The sequence below is a fragment of the Lycorma delicatula genome, chromosome 12 (assembly GCF_047948215.1).
Source record: "Lycorma delicatula isolate Av1 chromosome 12, ASM4794821v1, whole genome shotgun sequence".
In the NCBI taxonomy this organism is placed as follows: Eukaryota; Metazoa; Arthropoda; class Insecta; order Hemiptera; family Fulgoridae; genus Lycorma; species Lycorma delicatula.
Window position 1 is genome coordinate 76,905,010 of NC_134466.1, and position 20,091 is coordinate 76,925,100.

General features: G+C 28.6%; 2 protein-coding genes across 5 annotated transcripts in view; one reads left to right on the plus strand and one right to left on the minus strand.

The window, feature by feature from the left end:
• The window catches only part of LOC142333060 (odorant receptor 43a-like), a 46,731-nt gene extending 37,368 nt beyond the window's left edge, over positions 1 to 9,363 (minus strand). The window contains exons 1-2 of one of the 3 annotated variants that reach the window (XM_075379878.1): positions 9,219 to 9,363; positions 5,071 to 5,176 (exon numbers count right to left, since the gene is read on the minus strand). The gene's annotated coding sequence lies outside the window, so the exon portion shown is untranslated. The remainder of the gene's footprint in view (positions 1 to 5,070; positions 5,177 to 9,218) is intronic. The other 2 variants (XM_075379879.1, XM_075379877.1) reach the window with 2 other exon arrangements.
• Positions 9,364 to 9,410: 47 nt separating this feature from the next.
• Positions 9,411 to 20,091, plus strand: part of 5-HT2A (5-hydroxytryptamine receptor 2A) — an 809,891-nt gene continuing 799,210 nt past the window's right edge. Inside the window, exon 1 of one of the 2 annotated variants that reach the window (XM_075379873.1) lies at positions 9,411 to 9,558. The gene's annotated coding sequence lies outside the window, so the exon portion shown is untranslated. The remainder of the gene's footprint in view (positions 9,559 to 20,091) is intronic. The other variant, XM_075379875.1, reaches the window with a different exon arrangement.

Genomic DNA, 20,091 nt, shown 5'->3' on the forward strand with positions numbered 1-20,091 from the left:
AAAAAATTAGTGTTCAGATACAGAGCCAGAATAACAATTTGCTAACATTTACAGGAACCAAACAGCAATAGTAATAAGTGAAGAACATAAGAAAGAAGCCGTAATAAAAAAGGGAGTCCGACAAGAATGTTCCCTATCCCCGTTACATTTTAATCTTTGCATAGAACTAGCAGTTAATGATTTTAAAGAACAATTTAGATCTGGAGTAACAGTACAAGATGAAAAGATAAAGATGCTATGATTTGCTGATGATATAGTAATTCCAGTTGAGAGTAAAAACAATTTAGAAGAAACAATGAATGGCATGAAAGTCCTATGCAAGAACTACCGCATGAAAATAAACAAGAACAAAACAAAAGTAATGAAATGTAGTAGAAATAACAAAGATTGACCACTGAATGTAAAAAAAGGAGAAGAAAAGATTATGGAGGTAGAAGAATTTTGTTATTTGGGAAGTAGAATTACTAAAGATGGATGAAACAGAAGCGATATAAAATGCCGAATAGCACAAGCGAAATGAGCCTTCAGTCATAAATATAATTTGTTTACATCAAAAATTAATTTTAATGTCAGGAAAAGATTTTTGAAAGTATATGTTTGGAGTGTTGCTTTATATGGAAGTGAAACTTGGACAATCGGAGTATCTGAGAAGAAAAGATTAGAAGCTTTTGAAATATGTGGTGCTATAGGAGAATGCTAAAAATCAGATGGGTGGATAAAGTCACAAATGAAGAGGTGTTGCAGCAAATAGATGAAGAAAGAAGCATTTGGAAAAATATAGCTAAAAGAAGAGACAGACTTAAAGGCCTCATAAAGACTTAAAGGCGGCATCCTGGAATAGTCGCTTTAATATTGGAGGGACAGGTAGAAAGAAAAAATTGTGTAGGCAGGCAACGTTTGGAATATGTAAAACAAATCGTTAGGGATGTATGATGTAGGGGGTATACCAAAATTAAACAACTAGCACTAGATAGGGAATCTTGGAGAGCTGCATCAAACCAGTCAAATGACTAAAGACAAAAAAAAAGATATGTAAAGGTAATATTTAATAATAAAAATACATTTAATGTTTTAAGGCGATTCAAAGCAAAAACAGTACTCTTTGATTTTGCTATTAATGAAATCATTTGATTATCCCTAGAGAATTTTTCATCTAATAATTAAACAACCAGATATTTTGCTTTAAGGGCAGCAGAAGCACTGTAGTTATTATTATTATTAATTCTGTTCATGCAATTAGATATATGGCAGAACATATATTTATATTGAAACTATTGTTAAAATTAAAGAAAATACCTAATGAAAACCAATATAAAATTTATTTTTTCAAAATATTAATAGTATTGGATGACTTGAAGAAATAAAACAAACTGAATTGGATAACCTAGCTCAAAGATGTACAAAAATTGGTATCAAATAGGCAAATTCTTTAATTGACAAATATTCAGTAATCTATGGAAGAAAATTTCAAAATTGAAGGCCTAGTTTTGTTTCAAATTAATAGGAGATAATTGTAATAATATCAAATTAGTAAATATCAGTTATAATCCTCATATCAACTCAGGAGTTCACTTAGAAATGACAAAGAATACAAAAAATAAAATAAAGTACCAAGAAAAAAACTAAAAAAAGAAAAAAAGGAAAAATAATGATTAAACTATCAATTACAAATTAGTGAACAACAAACAGATAAATAATTGCCAAGTTTATTTTAAAATGAGCTGAACATAAATTGGAAGAAACTAAAATATACAGCAGCAGCCATAATGTCCAACCACAGAAAAACTAAGAAACTTCTAATGATGTGTCTAGTTTTTGTACTGTAAATGGCAGGAATTAAGAAGACATTACTAAAATCTTTGAATTATAGAAGACTTTAGCTTGATCTTTTTCATAATTGCATTTATAAAGCAGTTGATATAAAACTTCAGCTTAAATTTTTAATCGATTTTTTTATTTGTAATTTTATAATGATGAAATAAAATGTTGATTTTTTGTTCTGATATTAATTTTTTTATGATTCTAATTGTTTAATGTTTTTGTTTGCCACCTAAATGAGTAGTTTGTAAAAAAAAAAATTAATATAAATTACATAATAACATAATGATAAATTGAGAATTAAATATATAAATTCATAAAAGATTGTATTTTTAAGAAAATAAAAATATTTCGTTTTTATTTTCAATTTCTTTGTAATGAACAAGTGGTACTTATACAAATAAAGTTTATTATTAAAAAAATATAATTTGCAGATATCAACTATCAACACTATATAAGATGTACAGGAGCACTAACATATCTGCAGAGCGTGTGTTGAATAGTGTTCTGCTTTCTATTTAACAATTCTGTTTCTCACATTTTTATCTTAATCATTGTTTTGTCTTATATTACTCTAGTTAACAAATTTTGTTTTATTTCGTAAACCACAGTCTATTACTATTTAATATTGCATAAATGTTTGAATAAAAACAGTATTAGAATTCATAACAATGCAAAGCAGTAGAAGTAATGAACCAACTTCATCCACTACATCCTTACACAATTTTTATTACAACTGAATTCTATAACAGAAATTTATGTCCTCACTTCATACATAAATATAAGCCAAGAACAACATTTTTCAGAGTAGAAAGCAATTACCTTACCAAAAAATAAGTGAAATCTTATTTTTTTTTTTGTTTTCAGTCATTTGACTGGTTTGATGTAGCTCTCCAAGATTCCCTTACCTATCTAGAACCAGACATTTCATTTCGGTATACTCCGTACATCCTACATCCCTAACAATTTGTTTTACATATTCCAAACATTGCCTGCCTGCACAATTTTTCCCTTCTACTTGTCCTTCCAATATCAAAGTGACTATTCCAGGATGCACTAATATATGGCCTACAAGTCTGTATCTTCTTTTAAACTATATTTTTCCAAATTCTTCTTTCTTCATCAATTTGGTGGAACACCTCTTCATTTGTTACTTTATCTACCCATCTGATTTTAACATTCTCCTATAGCACCACATTTCAAAAGTTTCTAATCTTTTCTTCTCAGGTACTGTGATCATCCAAGTTTCGCTTCCATATAAAGCTGTTCCAAACATATACTTTCATAAATGTTTTCCTGACATTTAAATTCATTTTTTATATAAGCAGATTATATTTTTGACTGAAAGCTCATTTTGCCTGTGTTACTTGGCATTTTATTTCGCTTCTGCTTCATCCATCTTTAGTAGTTCTACTTCACAAATAACAAGATTTGTTATTTGTGACTATGATGAACTACGAAAAAAACTACGAAGAACCTTCGTAGTTTTTTCTCGCCCTATTTTTACATTCAGTGGTCCATCTACATTATTTCTACTACATTTCGGTACTTTCGTTTTGTTCTTGTTTATTTTCATGCGGTAGTTCTTGCATAGGACTTCATCCATGCCATTCATTGTTTCTTCTAAATCTTTTTTACTTTCAACTAGAATTACTATATCATCAGAAAATCGTAGCAGCTTTATCTTGTCACCTTGTACTGTTACGTCGAATCTAAATTGTTCTTTTACATCATTAACTGCTAGTTCTTGTAAGATTAAAAAGTAACGGGGATAGGGAACATCCTTGTCAAACTTCCTTTTTTATTACGGCTTCTTTCTTATGTTCTTCAATTATTACTGTTGGTGTTTGATTCTAAGGTTTAGTTTTGGAGGTTTATTGATTTTTTATCTTGATGTTTTTTTTAAGTTTTTATTTCAGATTATATGTCTGGAATTCTTAACATAGTCTTTAACTGTGGTCTACAATTGGTTAGATACATAAATTATTTGATTTAAATCAAATCTTGCATTTCAATGACTGTTTATAAATTTATTTATTTATTGTGGACTGTAAAATTACATTGGACTGTAAATAAAATGTCACTGTTCAAGTCAAACTTTATTTTGAAGGATTGAAGATATGTCTATCTTTAAATTCCATTTACTGTGATGATTGTGCTGTTAAATTATTACAAGACAATAGCAGCAGCATCACTACGCTTAACCAACACTAGAACATGTATGCAGTCGTACATCTATAAGCATCATTAGCTTTGTAAACATTTTTTTTTTTGTCTTTGTAAACATATTTGGTCACTTAATTTTTTATTGATATTAATGAACTGAAGAAGGATTTAGAATTGCGATAACGATATTTAACACATGCTTGTAATTGTTGGAAAATGAAGACGTAATTTTAAAAAAAGTAAGGAAAGAGTTGCATAATTATACGGGTGAGGACTTTGTCCTCAATAGACTACTACTAGTTTGGAGGAGAATTAAGTAGATTATATTAAAGTGTACAAGCATGAAAGAAAGTAAAGAATTATTTTTTAAAAGATTATTCAACTTATTAGGTAAAATTTTGAAATACAGGATCCATGAGGACTGTATTCCTCTACCTACTTGGCCAATTTGTAACCAAAATTAAATAATAACAAAGACCTTTATTCAGATGTCATTCTATGAAATTTCATAAATTGGTTACTCTGGTTTGAAGATATCGAGCAAAACAATGACTGCAAAAAAAATTAGGCTTATTATTCCCACATCCCTGAATGAAATTACCTGAATATATACATGAAGTGACATATTTGTAATGGAAAAATTTAATTAGTACAAGTATGTAACTTTGAATCTAAATATGAGAAAAAAAGAATAAAAAAAGGATTTTCTTGTAATATTTGTTGACTTTAAGAAGTTTGAATAAGACTAAATAACATCATAAATTATCTTATGTATGTTTCTTTTAGCGTTAAATAAAGTATATGAAAAAATCAAACTACACCCTTTGAGTAAAATTTTGAGATATGGGATCCATAGTGGCTATATTTCCCCATCCACCGCACCAGTTGCAACCAAAATAATTAAATGGCATCAGTGACTCATATTTAGAAGTCATTGACTAAAATATCACATAAATTGGTTTATCCAGTTTGTAAATTTCAAGCAAAAATTAGATTTAATCCCCAATCCCTGAATGAAATTACCCGAATATAATATATATATACATATTCCAGAAATGACAGAAAAGAAAAAAAATGTTTTTTTACCTTGTATCTTTGAATCTTCTTGCCTCCTTAACCGATTTTCACTAAATTTAAATGACATCAATGCTCCACAAATAGATATCATAATTCCAAATTGCACCTATTTAGTCTGGTGATATAGAACAAAAAACAGGTTAACATATTTACATCCTAAAATTTTTCAGTATTAAAATTTTGTTTTTTTTTGTTAGGGGGTCATGAAACATCAAGATTTATAAAAAAATCCTTGATATACAAAATTTGATATGATTAGCACAGTATAGTGGTATAAATGAGAAAGTAAAAATCCTTTATAAAAATGTACTATATGATGAGACATTATTTAACATTTAACATGAGTATGTTGACCACAATTAGAGAACTGTGTATCAATAACATTATTTGTCTTTCTTCTTGTCTGTACCTATTTATAACAAAAACTTAAAGTTATATAAAAATTTATTTACAAATTATTCATTTGTTTTATTTTTAATAAAGCATTTATGTTTGTTGTAATTTATATCTTAATAACTAACTTACAAAATATCTAAAATTTTAATTTAAACTGTAAGTCAAGAGCTAGTTTTTAATTAAATTTTTAGTTTGTAAATCTCAAGTGATGTGTGAGGATGTATGATAATTATTATTATTTCTTTTCATCAATAGATGTTGGTTATATGAGGTGTGGAGATTGTAGAAACACCTGAAGGTCATATTTTATAATGAATGCGTGATCATAGACAATGCATCACTTGAATTTTGTGAAAACATGATTTTGATTTCATTACTTAGTGATAATAAGTATCTATTATTATACTGCAGATTCATATTACAATAGTTTTTTTTTTGTTTGAAACTGACATTGGAGAAAAATCTTTTCTTAGTTATTTGCATCTTATGAGACTGCATTTATCAAAAATTAAAATACAAATGAACTGTTTTTTTTTCTAAACTATTATTTAACTGTTCAAATAAATATTTGCTTTCATTCTTCCATTATTTTTATTCAATCATCTTACTTGCTGCAATCTATCTTATAAAAATATTATATTTTAAATTTGTTGAACATAGTCAACAAGCAAATGTATCGTTGTTGTAATGTGCAGTTACAAAACTTCAGTTAAAAATAGTACATGTCTAGATTTGATGGGACAAAGTTCTTCACTGAACAATCAGAATATAACTTCTAACAAAGATACAGTTATTTTATTCAGAACTGTAAATAATTATAGATAATATTAGGAATAAATAAATGTGCTACTCCATAAATAAAAAAATATAACTACTCGATTATTTGTATAGATAGATCAAGGGAAACCATATTAAAATGTTGTTGAGAGAAATGATACAAAATATATATTTAGTTAGACTTATATCTTCTTCTTCTTCACCCTTTCACGGTTTAGACCTTAGGTCTGTTCCAGCATTACTAATTCTACTCCCATCTTTTCATTGGTCGATCCATACTTTGTATACCAAATGATTTATAATCCATGAACTGTTTTGAAATTCTACCACTTTTCATCCTTTGGGCATGATTTTTCCATTTCTCTTGGTATTTATATCTATTGAATATATAACCCATATTGAATTTTTGGTCATTAAGACCAATCTTCTCCAACTCCTTCAGTCTTTTGCAACATTTTACAGTAGTCTCTTTTTTTAAGCTCTTTAACATCCCTCTTGATGTTGTTTAGCAGCAATTTTTTCACATTCTTGGCTATAACAGTAGAGTGCTGCTATATTGGTCAACAATTTGTACGTCGGATTTTTGAGAATTTTGACATTTTCTGAGTACAAAAAAAATTCTGAAAGATGTATGAACATACGTATATATATATGTGTGTGATGACCTGTATTTTGATTCGTATCTCGTATTGAGAACTAGCTCAAAATAAATTCTTCAAAAATGGCTCAACAAATTTCTTTACAGAAGCATTGTTCTTTCGAAGTTAGAATACGGGTCTGTACTGTATGACCCTGTGAAAGAGATAATTAAGGGCATACTTGACCCCTTGCACAACACCTGCATTTGCATGTCAATAGGGGCATTTGATACTTCATCTATACCAAACTTACTGGTGGAATCCGATGAACTCCCATTGTGTTACAGGAGGAAATACAAGATTATCAAACACACGATCAACTGCTCACGGCAAATGACCAGACACGCCCGCACTTTGCTACTTGAACGAAGGATATACTTACCACAGTCTTTCAGTCTCAGGCTACTTTGCTATCTCCAAGAAGTAGATCTGCCTGCCCAGAAGACCCTTGAAAAGGGAATAGGACCCTTGGTTACGCGCATCTCCAGAAATTGTATACTTACAATCTGAAAGTCGTAAATGGGACACAAGTTTCCAGTCTGCTCAATCAATTTAACAACATGGCTAAGTAATACAATGGTTACACTCTCATCTACACAGATGGGTCTGTCTTGTCCGATGGATGTGGCTGTTCTATTGTACTCCCTGACACCGAGATATAAACTTAATGCCTGTTCTTTTGCAATTTACTCCGCCTTGAAAGTTATTGAAACCCATAGGGAGGATGTTAACATTATTTTTGAACAGTTTTCAATAATATCTTGAAAACCTTTTTTTTCTCTTTTTTTCTGTTTAGCCTCTAGAACCACCATAAGGTTTACTTTGGAGGATCATATGTATGAATGTAAATGTAGTGTGGTCTTGTTCTTGTTCAGTCTCAGAACAACCATTCTTGAGATGTGTTGTTAACTGAAACCCAACTCCATAAATAAAAAATTCATTGTCATTTGACCTTTAAAAATATATGATACTAAGAGGTCTGGGCTTTGTAAAGAATTGATTAAAACTTTCTGCATGATGATGCAAGCAATGTTTAGAAACAGGTATTATTAACCGATAAGTAAATTGAAAACTTCATGCTATTTGTTTTTTTTTTTTTTACACCTAATACATTTTTTAAAGTGTCAAGAAAAAACATCATGGTACATTTTTTCTTCTTGAAATAAAATTGACAATAAGCTTCACTCCTTGTCCTAGAAAAGAATAATCACGATTTTTCACGAGCATGTTAACAATTTCAGTGTTTTTATTATAAAAAAAAATACTTCATTCAAAACATAATTATACATTAATGAAACTAATTATACTTTTTTCCATGGATAACAAGAAATGGTCCAGAAAATTGCCTGGAAGGATAAAGGGAAATGATGAAAAAACCTTGATCAGAGTAGCACTAGAAATTATAAAATTAATGAATAAAACAAGAGTTATTTATAGTATAGATAAAAATAACTATTTTATAAAATAATAATGAAATATCTCTGTAAAGATAATAAAAGAGTAAAATTTTTTCTGAATGAAATAACTATTATAAACACATTAATTGCTAATTATCTAAATATATATTTATGTGCACGTTTTAAATGAAGTAAGCTAAAAATTCAGGTTTTTTAATTAGTAATAACATTTATATACTCATGAACAGAGCAATTATGTTTTTGTAAAAGAAAATTTTTATACTGAATTTTAAATAAAGTTTTAAAAAACGTTTTAGATCATTAGATAAATAATGAAAAATAGAAACTGACCCATATTAAGCTCATTTCTCATATTACTTTGTGCAATACAAAAATAATTGTTTTGTCTGGTTTTATACAAGTTACTTCTAAAACAATAAAGAAAAGTCATCAAAGGGATACATCATTTTCCTTGACAGATCTTTATTTAAAATACCCTGGTATGTTTTTAAATATTATCGACTAAATAAATTATTAAATATAAATAGGAAACAACTTTCAAAATCAATTTTAAATAAAAAATTTAGTAACAATTTGTATAAAGGTATTTACTTTAGAGATAACCTCTCGTATAAGCCTCAGTCTAGTGAATAATTTAATAATAATAATTTAATACAGTTGGGAATGAGGAAAATTTGCAATTATTTTCCAAAATTATTTTCACCTCTCTTCACCTCTTTCAAGGTTGAATTTCGAAATCGGTTTTTAGTTATTTACATGAAAATTACACACATCAAAAATAAAGTTTGATATCTTCATTTATTAATTGAGAAATACAAAAAATAGTAAATCTCATTGTTATTCCATTTTAACCCTTTAAAATCGTAATTTCAAAAAAAATCTGTCTGTATGCATTAACACTGTAAGAAGAACATTTAAACAAATTTACCTTCAGTAGTTTTTTCGAGCGTTGATGAATCAGTCAGTCAGGACAAGCAAATATATATATATATATATGTATGTTACAGTAGGTTAGGAAACATAAACGTACAGATGTTGTTTTCGTAACTGTTAGATGAAGGCAGTTGAATTTTACTGGTGTGAGGGTTAGATAGGTAAAACGAACATACCACTCTATGACAACGAACCATTACGGAGATACACGAAGCGTTCCGATTATCTTTCAGTACAAACTAAACGTTCTTTTAGTAAACACGCGAGTGTTGTGTCTTGTTTGTCGTAAATAAGGTCTTAATGTTTATTCTACTGTAATTAATAACTGATGAAAGGTAAGTGTTATGAATCTATTTTATATATCTGTATTATTATAATTTCGTATTATTGGTTTGATTTTTTTTCTGTGTTTGTGATTTGATATTTGATTAATTTTTACGCATAATTCAAGGTTAATTACCAATGTGTTGTTAGCTTGTGATTTGAATAGATTTGTTAGATTTCTGCATTTTCTAATATTTAGCTCATTTTAGTTTATATATTATATTTTTGTCGTTTTACTTTTTTATCTCTTAAATAATAGTGTTAATTATTATTTAATTCTTATGTTGAAATTTTATCCAGTCGTTTTATTACTAACCAAAAATTTTTTTACCGTCTTAATTATAGTATAGAAAAAAATTCTAGGTCAGTTTTCTACGGTTCATTTTTATTATTTTAAAAATCTCTTTTTTCAATGTGTATATATTATAGTTTAATGTATCTTAAATCTACGGATTTATTCGTTGTATATGAATTCAATTTTGCTTATTAAGTTATATTAATTTTGTGTTATCTGAGATGACCAAATTGGATATCGAGTCGTACTGTTTTGCTTTGAAGCACTTCAGTAAAACAAAAAGCTTGCCATTTTTAAAATTATTTATTTTTCTTATATGTTTATATATATATATATATATATATATATATATATATATAAGAAATTTTCAATTTTTTTTTAACCTCCGGGACCACGGTTAGGCATTGCTTAAGAGGATGAGATGGATGATTTGTATAGTGTGAAAATGCCATGCATGACCGGGATTTGAACCCGGGATATCCGTATGAAAGGCCGAGACGCTAGCATTCTCGCCACGGAGGCCGGCATTTGTTTGTTACCCATAAATATGACCTAATTAAATATTACTTTAAAAAAAAATTAAAAATATACGTGTGTTTATATTTAGTGAATATTTTTAAAAAGAACTGTCATTTATTTGTGAAAAAATTAACAACTCGGTCAAACTGTTTAGCAGAAAATGTTTTCGTGTAATTAAAATACAAAAAAATTACATTGAAATTGTAAACCGTTCGGTATGAGTCTCGCAGATATCATTTCTTGCCGGCCTCCATGGCGCGAGTGGTACCATCTCGGCCTTTCATCTTGAGGTCTCAGGTTCAAAATATTATATTAATTTAAATATATAATATTTTATATATAATTATTGTTTAAATATATAATTTTTTAAACAAAATATTATTTATAATATTTTGTTTAAAAAAATTAATAACAGATTTTGATGATAGAAATGTAATGTCTTACTTTTTTTTTATATCAGTATCATTTTGTTAAAAACAGTTTTATTTATATTACAGAAATTTTTGTTTTTTGAGCGGAAGAAATGATATCTACGAGACTCTTACCGTACGGCTTATAATTTCATTGTAATTTTTTTTTGATCGCTGTGTTTTGTTAGATTATTTTTTATTATTTTTATGAATTACTGATTGTTAACTTATGGATTTATTATTAAAATTTATTGCTTTTCTGGAACAAACCAATATACATTTTTTGAATTTCTCGGACAATTTTTTTTGTCGATAGTCATTCACTTCATACCATATTTTTCCTTTTTTAATAAAACTAATATAATTACCTTTACGAATCTAAAATCCGTGATGTAATATTGCACTTATTACTTTGTAAGTGTAACCCTCGATTTTTATCGTATCCGTGAACACACGTTTTATGTTATTATTATTATTATTATTATTAAGTGAACTTTTTTTATTTCTCCATCAATTTAATTCAAATAGTTCTAATTACAGAATAAAAATTTACCAATCGAATTTATTTCTGCTTTATTTGTTCCTTTTTTAATAAAACTAGTGTAATCTTTTGTAAACTAATACTTGTATTTTTTTTTTAAAGATGTGATGGAAATTAAAAAAAATGTTTCATTTACTATTAAAATAAGCTGTAGTATATTTTCTTTTAAATTTTATTATTTCAAGGACATTATCAAGTTTCTGTACGTAGCTAGTACTATGAAGTACTGCTATCCAGCGGCGCGATTCGTAAAGTCGCCTTTAAAAAAAGAAAAAAATGACATATTCGACCCCAACGGTTCATTTAAAGGAAAAAAAACGTTGTCTAACGTATTTTTTATTACTAATCTAATTGAACTGAAATACAATGTTTTCACGCTTATTTTTTTCCCCCGTTTTCATTTCACTGTTAGGCTAGATCATGTTTAGAACTGTAAACGTAGTTCGTTGACTTCGCCATCTGCGGACTCTTACCGGCGAAGTTCTAACGAACTTCGTGAAATTTAATAAATTACCAGATAATTTTAAATAAAAATATTATTTTTTAAAGTAAACGATGATTTTTTAATTAATGGTAATTAAACGATTTAAAAAATTCTTAGATTCTTTATCTCGTTGAACATATATAAGTGCATAAATATTTGTTTTAATAGTTTATTATTAACACCTGGGTAGGACCTTGAGTTCTGCCGAGGTAATTTGAGGTGATGGCACCCCCCGGAGCTGTAGTTATGCTTAATTGCGGGACGAGGTAAACAAAGATGAAAAAAAACACCTTCTGTATTGTGATTTATTTAGTAAATATTTTTAATTTCATATATTTATTTATCTTAGTAGAATTTTACGTGTTTTGTCGGGTTAATCTAGCGGTTAAAGTCGTCATCGCAAAATCAGTTCGTTTTCGAAGTCGAGAGTTCTAAGGTTCGAGTCCTTATAAAGGCTGTAGCTTTTATACGGATTTGAATATGACACTGTGAATACCGGTGTTTCAATTAACCGCACGTCTCAGGAGTGGTCGACCTAAAGATTAATATTTTTTGACCGGATAGATCGATTTTGATGAAATTTTGTACTCGTGTATTCGGGGGCAATTGTTTTGGTAATATTTTGACGTTAATATCTCCAAGGGATGGGGTGATTTTTTTGGGGGTCAATTTTCTTAAAATTTTGCAAATATAACTCGGTTTTATATTAAGGTCAGTTCATGCGTGTATGCTTATCTTATCACTTAAAAAAACAAATTTATTCCAAAATTTCCACCTTCACCAAAAATCGAAAAAATCTTATGCGGGTGCCACATCACTTCCTTGTACGCCTATTAAATTGTAATGTAATAGGCGGAAATTTAATAGGTTTAAATTGTAATGTGTATATGTATATACACATTTAAAAAAAAAAAAATGAAAAGTACATAAAATTTTGTTTCATTAATAACTTCTGATAGTTTTACATTTTTTGTATTGTTGTTATTGAATTATTATTTGATTTATTGTAAAAGTTTTTTTTCAGTCAGAGGTTAATAATTATCAATAAATCAATATAATTAAATTATAAAAAATAAAAATTAAAAAAAGGAGTCGGATTCGAAGTGATGTGCCTTCCCCTTGTAAGATCCAAATATTTCATTAATTAAAATTTCATTTGGCTGTAACTGTGAAACCAATGAAAATAAGTACCGCTTATGATACATCGTTGATAAGCTCTCAATCAGAGCTTATTACTGCAGTTAAGAAAAGTCCAAAATCCAAATTGTTTTGGATTTTGGGCTTTTTTGGACGCTTTTGGTTCAGTCCATTGCAATCAAAAGGGGAGGTGCACGACTAGATGTTACAACAGTTCCAAATCCAAAATTTCAACATCTTACGGCTAATCGTTTTTGAGTTACGTGAGATACATACGTACGTACAGACGTCACGCCGAAACTAGTCAAAATGGATATTTCTGTTGAAATCTGAAAACAGAAATTTTTCGCGATCACAATACCTTTACTTCGTAAAAAGAAATACAGAACTATCTTTTTATTTATTTCATATTTTTAACCGATTTTTTAAATTTTTATGTCGTCCATAGTAAATAGTGCAAGCGCCCCAAAAAAATTATTTTGTGATGGGCAATATTTGAGGCTAAAGGAGCCAATCAAGGTTTAAAAATACCGATTTTTTGAATTTTGTAAAACTAATTTTAGACTATTAACTTTACAATACAGTAAAATTTCAACATAATTCATACTCCCCCCTGCCGCCAAAAAGGTAATAATAAATAATTTTTATTGGTTGCATATTTTTAAACGGAATTTTTTTCAGTTTCTTTTATTTAACACAGTAAACGTAAAAAAATCAAAAAAATAGTTTTGAAAGGTGATTTTGGAGGTGCGCGAGTAAAAAAAAAATAAAATAAATAAAAAATCTGGATTTTCAAACCTTTTGATTTATTTAAACATATAATGATAAAATAATAAAAACTTCATCCCCAAATCTCTAAAAATACCCCCATCTCTAAAAATAAATCTTATGTACCTTTTTTTAAGTATAATTTTTTCAATTAAGTTTTTCAAACCGGCACCGTTACTATAAAAAAATAATATATATATATATATATATATATATATATATTATGTTAAAAACAACTTACCAATGTATTATTTGAGATCCTCAAACGTTTTCGGCTATTCTGCCATCTTCAGGAGGAATTTATAATAATTTGGAAATAAAATATATAAAAAAAATATAAAATTCACACGATAAAATTAGAGACATTACAATTGATCGTCGTAAAATAAAAATTTGTAAACATTAAAATCATAAGTTAAATTAAAATAATTTTTATCGTTTGACTATCAATTGTTACGTCTAATTTTATGGTGTGAATTTTATATTTTCATATATTTTAATTCTAAATTATTATAAATTCCTCCTGAAGATGACAAAATAGCCGAAAACGTTTGAGTAAATAAAAAATATATCTGTAAGCTGTTTTTAATATTATATTTATAATTAGTTTTTCCTCTATTTAAGAATAAATATAATCAATGCCGTGAAAGTATTACAACTTTACTGTCAATTAATTATGTATCTGTGATGTTATTCTGATCAAGACTTTTCAACCGTCGGGAATAGTATATGATTATATCATTCATTTATTTATTCATATATAATTCGAGCACTACTGAACCGAATTTAATAAAATATTCTTTACAAGTTTATATTAACCTTAATTTAAATTTACGATATCTTTTAATTGAAAATATTTGAAAGTCAGGATAATCATGGATGAATTAGTAATAAAATAAAAAGTTTGAAGCCTGAATAGATTATCAATTTCCCGACCGTAGTGATACATGCAGTAATAGTTAAACGGGAAAATATATAGGTCGGTCAAAAAAAATTGATTTTTTAAGTTTTGTGCTTTAACGAAACATTAAAAAAAATGATTGAAAAAAGAATAGATTTAAATAATATGAGAAAAAAATTTTTATTCCGACGGTCCCGAATCCAAAAATTTATTTTTTTCAGACGATTGTTTGTGCGTATTTGCGTGTACATGTATGTTGACCTGTATTTGATCTAACAGTTAATACATTGATTGATTTTCTTCAAACAGACCGTTAATTCTTTCGGGGAGGGGGAAAAGGTTTTTTATCGAGATCACAAATTGCCAAACGTTTTTATTTAATTTTCACCTTTTCCCCCAAAAATTCTATATATAAATGAATATTAACTTAAATGTAATTTATTTAAGTTTATTTTCCTCTTGATTTGATAAAATTAAATATAATAACAAGATGTATTTTAGTTTAAAATATTATCTTTATTGATCTGTCGGGTTAATCGATCGACTATATAAACTTATAAATTAAATTCACTGTTTCAATTAGAATTCTCTATGTTTCTTCAGGTGAAAATACACATTCGTACAAAATTCTCTTGAATACTAAGAAATTAACTGATTTTCCCATTCTAGATAACAATATTTTGTCCCCGCCCTTTCGCGTCCTCACACATGACTCGTGTTATCTTTAGATAATTATATATTTCTCTTTATATAACCTGATTGCTGTTTCCTGAAAATTGAAAACTTTACAATGTACATATTTTTGTCAAACATTACAAACATTATTTTCCTTAAAACTAAATTACCATATAAATATGATTTTTTTAAATTAAATTAACATATATGTTGCGTAATCCGGCTATGTCCGTTCTATTGTTGACAGCGTTTGTATTTTTCTTGATTTACATCATTTCTAGAGCGGTCCTTTTATATGTATTTTGTTCTTTGTCTAATATTTTGGTACTGTTGAAATCAAACGAGCGTTTATGTTCTATTGTATGTTTTGTGAGCGCTGTCACTTCCTTTTTTCTATATTTATGGGCTTCTATTGTTTTTTTAAGGTATTGAGATGTTTGTCTGATGTACACCTCGTTACAATCTTTACACGGAATTTTGTATACTACGTTGGTTTATTGATTTTTTTCTATCGGCGATTTTAATTTAGAAAACATACTAATCAGGTTGTAATTTTTATGGGTATTGCGAAATTCTTTTGTAGTAATTTTTGACTACTGATTTTTTTTTTGTGTAGTCAAGAATCTTGTAAACAGAGTAATGAAATTTACAAACTCCGAAGATAGACCAGAATATATAAAAAAATTAAAGGTCTATCAAGAAATAATAATTATCCGGAAAATATCATAAATAAAACATTTAAAAAAAGAATTCATAAACACTATTTTAATATATCTTCGTAATAAAAATAATAAAAGTGAGAATTATATTGAATTACCATTTGTCGCAGATCTGTCAGAAAAGATTTAAAAAAAAAAATGTATGCACATATATATATATACATTTCGGAGTAGCCGCGATCTGTTAGATCGAGAATGTACCTGATGCGTGCAAAAGTTAGCCTTCAACCTACTAACAAATATCCCGTTTGAATTTTGAAAATCAGACGTTGTTTGCAGAGATATTATAAGAGCCCCCCATTTTACCTCCCACAACAACGCCCCAGGGGCACCCTATTTGTTACCGATTGATGGTAACGATTGGTTTAGCCTCCCACGAAGTGCTCGCATAACTCACCACTCTACCCTCACCCACAGTCCCCACGAGAAAGAAACCCATTATTGAACAGAAATTTTTTAAATTTATCTAATATTATTTTATTTAACGTAAATTTAATTCTATTATTTTTGTAATATTATTCGTTCGATTGATTCGAATCGTTCATCTCAAACCCGATTAGATTATTTTTTGTTATGAATGTACGATTAATTAATATAATAATTTTAAATATATGAATTACAAGTTCAAGATTATAATAAAAAACAATTTATATTATAAACGAAGTAAAGACTTTTATGTATTTGTATGAACCGGCGAACAATAAAATATTTAAAATAATTAACCCTAAACGAGGTATTAAACCAAAGCGGCATTTTATTCGACATTTTTAGCTCACGCAGTGACAGAGACTTACAGTTCACAGTTCATTAATGCTATTTATTAACTGGCCACTCTCCACCACTACATTTATATATATATATATATATATATATATATATATATATATATATATATATATACTAGCCGGCCCGGCAATGCTGCGCTATTGATAAATTTTGAGTATATATGTATCTATTTATATAAAAATGAATGTTTATCTGTCTGTATGTCTCTTATGCCTTCCTAAACCGTTCATCCTATAGCGATGAAACTTTGGGGAATGGTTGATTCCATGCCAGGGAAGGTTTCTGAATTAGTTTGGACCCCCTAGGTGGCGCTGGCGTCGAGATATTTCGAAAAATTGTATTTACGGTCCGATTTGCTTCGTATTCAGAATACGTGTTACTTACACGGAAAGAATTATCTATGCAAAAAAATGGACCCGCTAGATGGCGCTGGGGTTGAGATATTTAGAAAAATTATATTTATGAACCGATTTGGTTCGTATTCAGTATATGAATATTAGTTACGTGAAAAGAAATATTTTTGCAAAAACTATATCCGCTAGGTGGGGTCGGTGTCGAGATATTTACGACACAAACAAACAAATATACAAACAGACTTTTCTATTCTATATATATAAAAGGCATGTTTGTATGTGTGTCCGCTAAAGACCAAAAATCAATGGACCGATCTACGCTCGGGCAAAAAGGAAAAAAGGGAAAAATGGAAAACGGGGAAAAGGTGAAAGAGAAAAGGGGAAAATGGCAAAGGGTAAAAAGGAAACTGGGAGAGGAGTGACGGAGAAGGATGAAAGGGAAAAGGAGAAGGAGATTAAGTGAAAGGTAAAATTTGTGAAGTTCAGTTTTTTAATTTTTTTATCAAATTTTAAATTGTGTACATTTATACTCTCTCTCCCACTCGTTCTCTCTCACTCTCACTCACTCTCTCTCTCTCTGTATATATATATATATATATATATATATATATATATATATATTTATATATATATATATATATTTATTAAATGAACACAATTGAAAGTTTGATAAAACGTTAACATAATGAGCATTACAGAACTTAACAAAATGTAACCTTTCCCTTTTATCCTTTCTCCCTTTCCCCTTTTCCTTTCACCATTTCCCCCTTTCCTTCACATTCCCATTTCCTCTCCCATTTATACTTTCTTTATTTCCCCTTCATCTTTCCCCGTTTCCCATTTCCTTTTACCCTTTTTATTTTTCCATTTTCCCCTTCTTCCCTTTTACCTTTATCGATTTTTCCCTTTTCTAATTTTTCCCTTTCTCCCTTTTTCCCCACGCGTAGATCGGTTCAGCAGATTTTTAGTCTATAGCGGACACACATATCGGAAACATTGAAATGGAATCGTAAAATATTTAGTATAGCGTGTGGTTTTAGTCCAACTGATAGATCTATTTTTAAAAAAAAGCATGTATTTACGTGGCACAGTGTGACATCTTAGGTGTATAAACACACGCGCGTATTCGAATGCAACGTTGTGTCAAAATTTCAAAACAATCGGTGAACTACTTTCGGAGATTTAAGATTTTGAACAAACGAACAGTTTCATTTTTATTTATTTATATAGATTTTCGAGATGAAATATATCTAAAAACCTTTTCAGTTATGCCAAGAAACACGGGTAAAAATTTGGTTGCGATTGATCGAGTAGTTTTTTTGTTTATCCCCAACAAACAAAAATCCTCTTCCTCGTGATATAAAATGTGTACAAATATTTACTTTTTCTAGCTAAATTTTGCTTCATAAAATGAGTTTAGTGGGAGTTTATTGAATTTATATTTTCTAAATCAATTGGCCTTCAAACAACATATATATATGTTTTGGCTATTTTGGCTATTCCAATCCAGTGCTCTATGGTAACAAAAAATATTTTTTTAATCTAAAAAAATGCTTTTTTAATTTTTCCAACAAGAACAGAAAACAAAATTTCCATCGTTCAACTTTCATTAAGTCTTTCCCACAAGTATACAAATAATCAATATTTTTTTTATATTTATTTATTTATCTATGTATCATAAAGTTATAAATAAATATTTTCACATAAAAATGTGGGGAAAAAAGAAATCATAATTTTCGTTCTGAGGTAGAAAGTCTTTTCAAATTATTTGTTTTTAATTTTCAATGAAATTATATTTTAGTGTATTTAAAAAAATAATTTAAATCAAATTCCTGTGACTCGAATACCTATAACTCGAAAATTTCTATAACTCGAAATTTGTTCTAATTCCCGGATCTTACGTTATATAAGGATACATAATTCCTTAACTCGAACAAAAATCCTATAAGTCGAAGTAAAAATTTGTTGATTTAATAAAAAAAAAAAAAAACCTTTTAACATTAGGCTATAATAAGGATCTTATTTTCAATTCATCAATATGAAACAAACATGATTCACTTCCTCTAGACTGCGATAACAAAAAAGGATGAATCAACATACAGTAAAGAGACAAGCGAAATCTTATCCATCGTGCTTCAGTATTAACCGGAACGCGTTGTCGGAAGAATTGTCGCTCGATGTGTCTTTATAACCGTCTCATCTCGTATGCATAGTTTGCGTATGTCTGTTTGGGTTTGTTTGCTACTATAAACAAGGGTGTTCTTGTTCTTTCCTTACAACGATTTGTTCTTTTTTTAAAATGTCGAGAAGAGATTTAAAAACATTGTCATTAGATGATTAAATAAAGCTTTTAATGGAAGTAGAAGAGGGGAAAAAGAAGAAAAGATGATCGCATCGGAATTCGGTATACACCCAAAACGCTTACAACGATTTGAAAAATAAACCGTGAAAAAATAATGAAAAATCGTCTTCGTAACTCAAGTGTTATCAAAAGAGTAAAGTCTCTGAAGAATCCCGATGTTGGAAAAAGCGTTTTAGAGTGGTTTGAAAACAGTCGCGATCAAAATTTATCTACCAATTTTACGCGAAAAAGCACAGTACTTTGCGAGACGGTTCAATTGTAAGGATTACAAAGCTTGTGTGGGTCGGCTTAAGAAGTTTAGAGATAAGAATGGAATAATTTTTACAAATGTTTGTGGTGAAAGTACCAGCGCAAATGAAGCAGTTTGCAATTCGTGGATAAACAGTAAACAGATAAAATTATGAGCACATACAATGAATCGGACATTTTTAACGATGACTAAATTGGATTGTTCTACAAATGTTTACCTGACAAAACTTTAAATTTTAAAGGTGATGAATGCCATGCTGGAAAAATAAATAAAGACCGCGTTAGCGTTCTTTTAGGTGAAAACATGCCGGGGACAGAAAAGTTGAAACCTTTCTTAATTGGTAA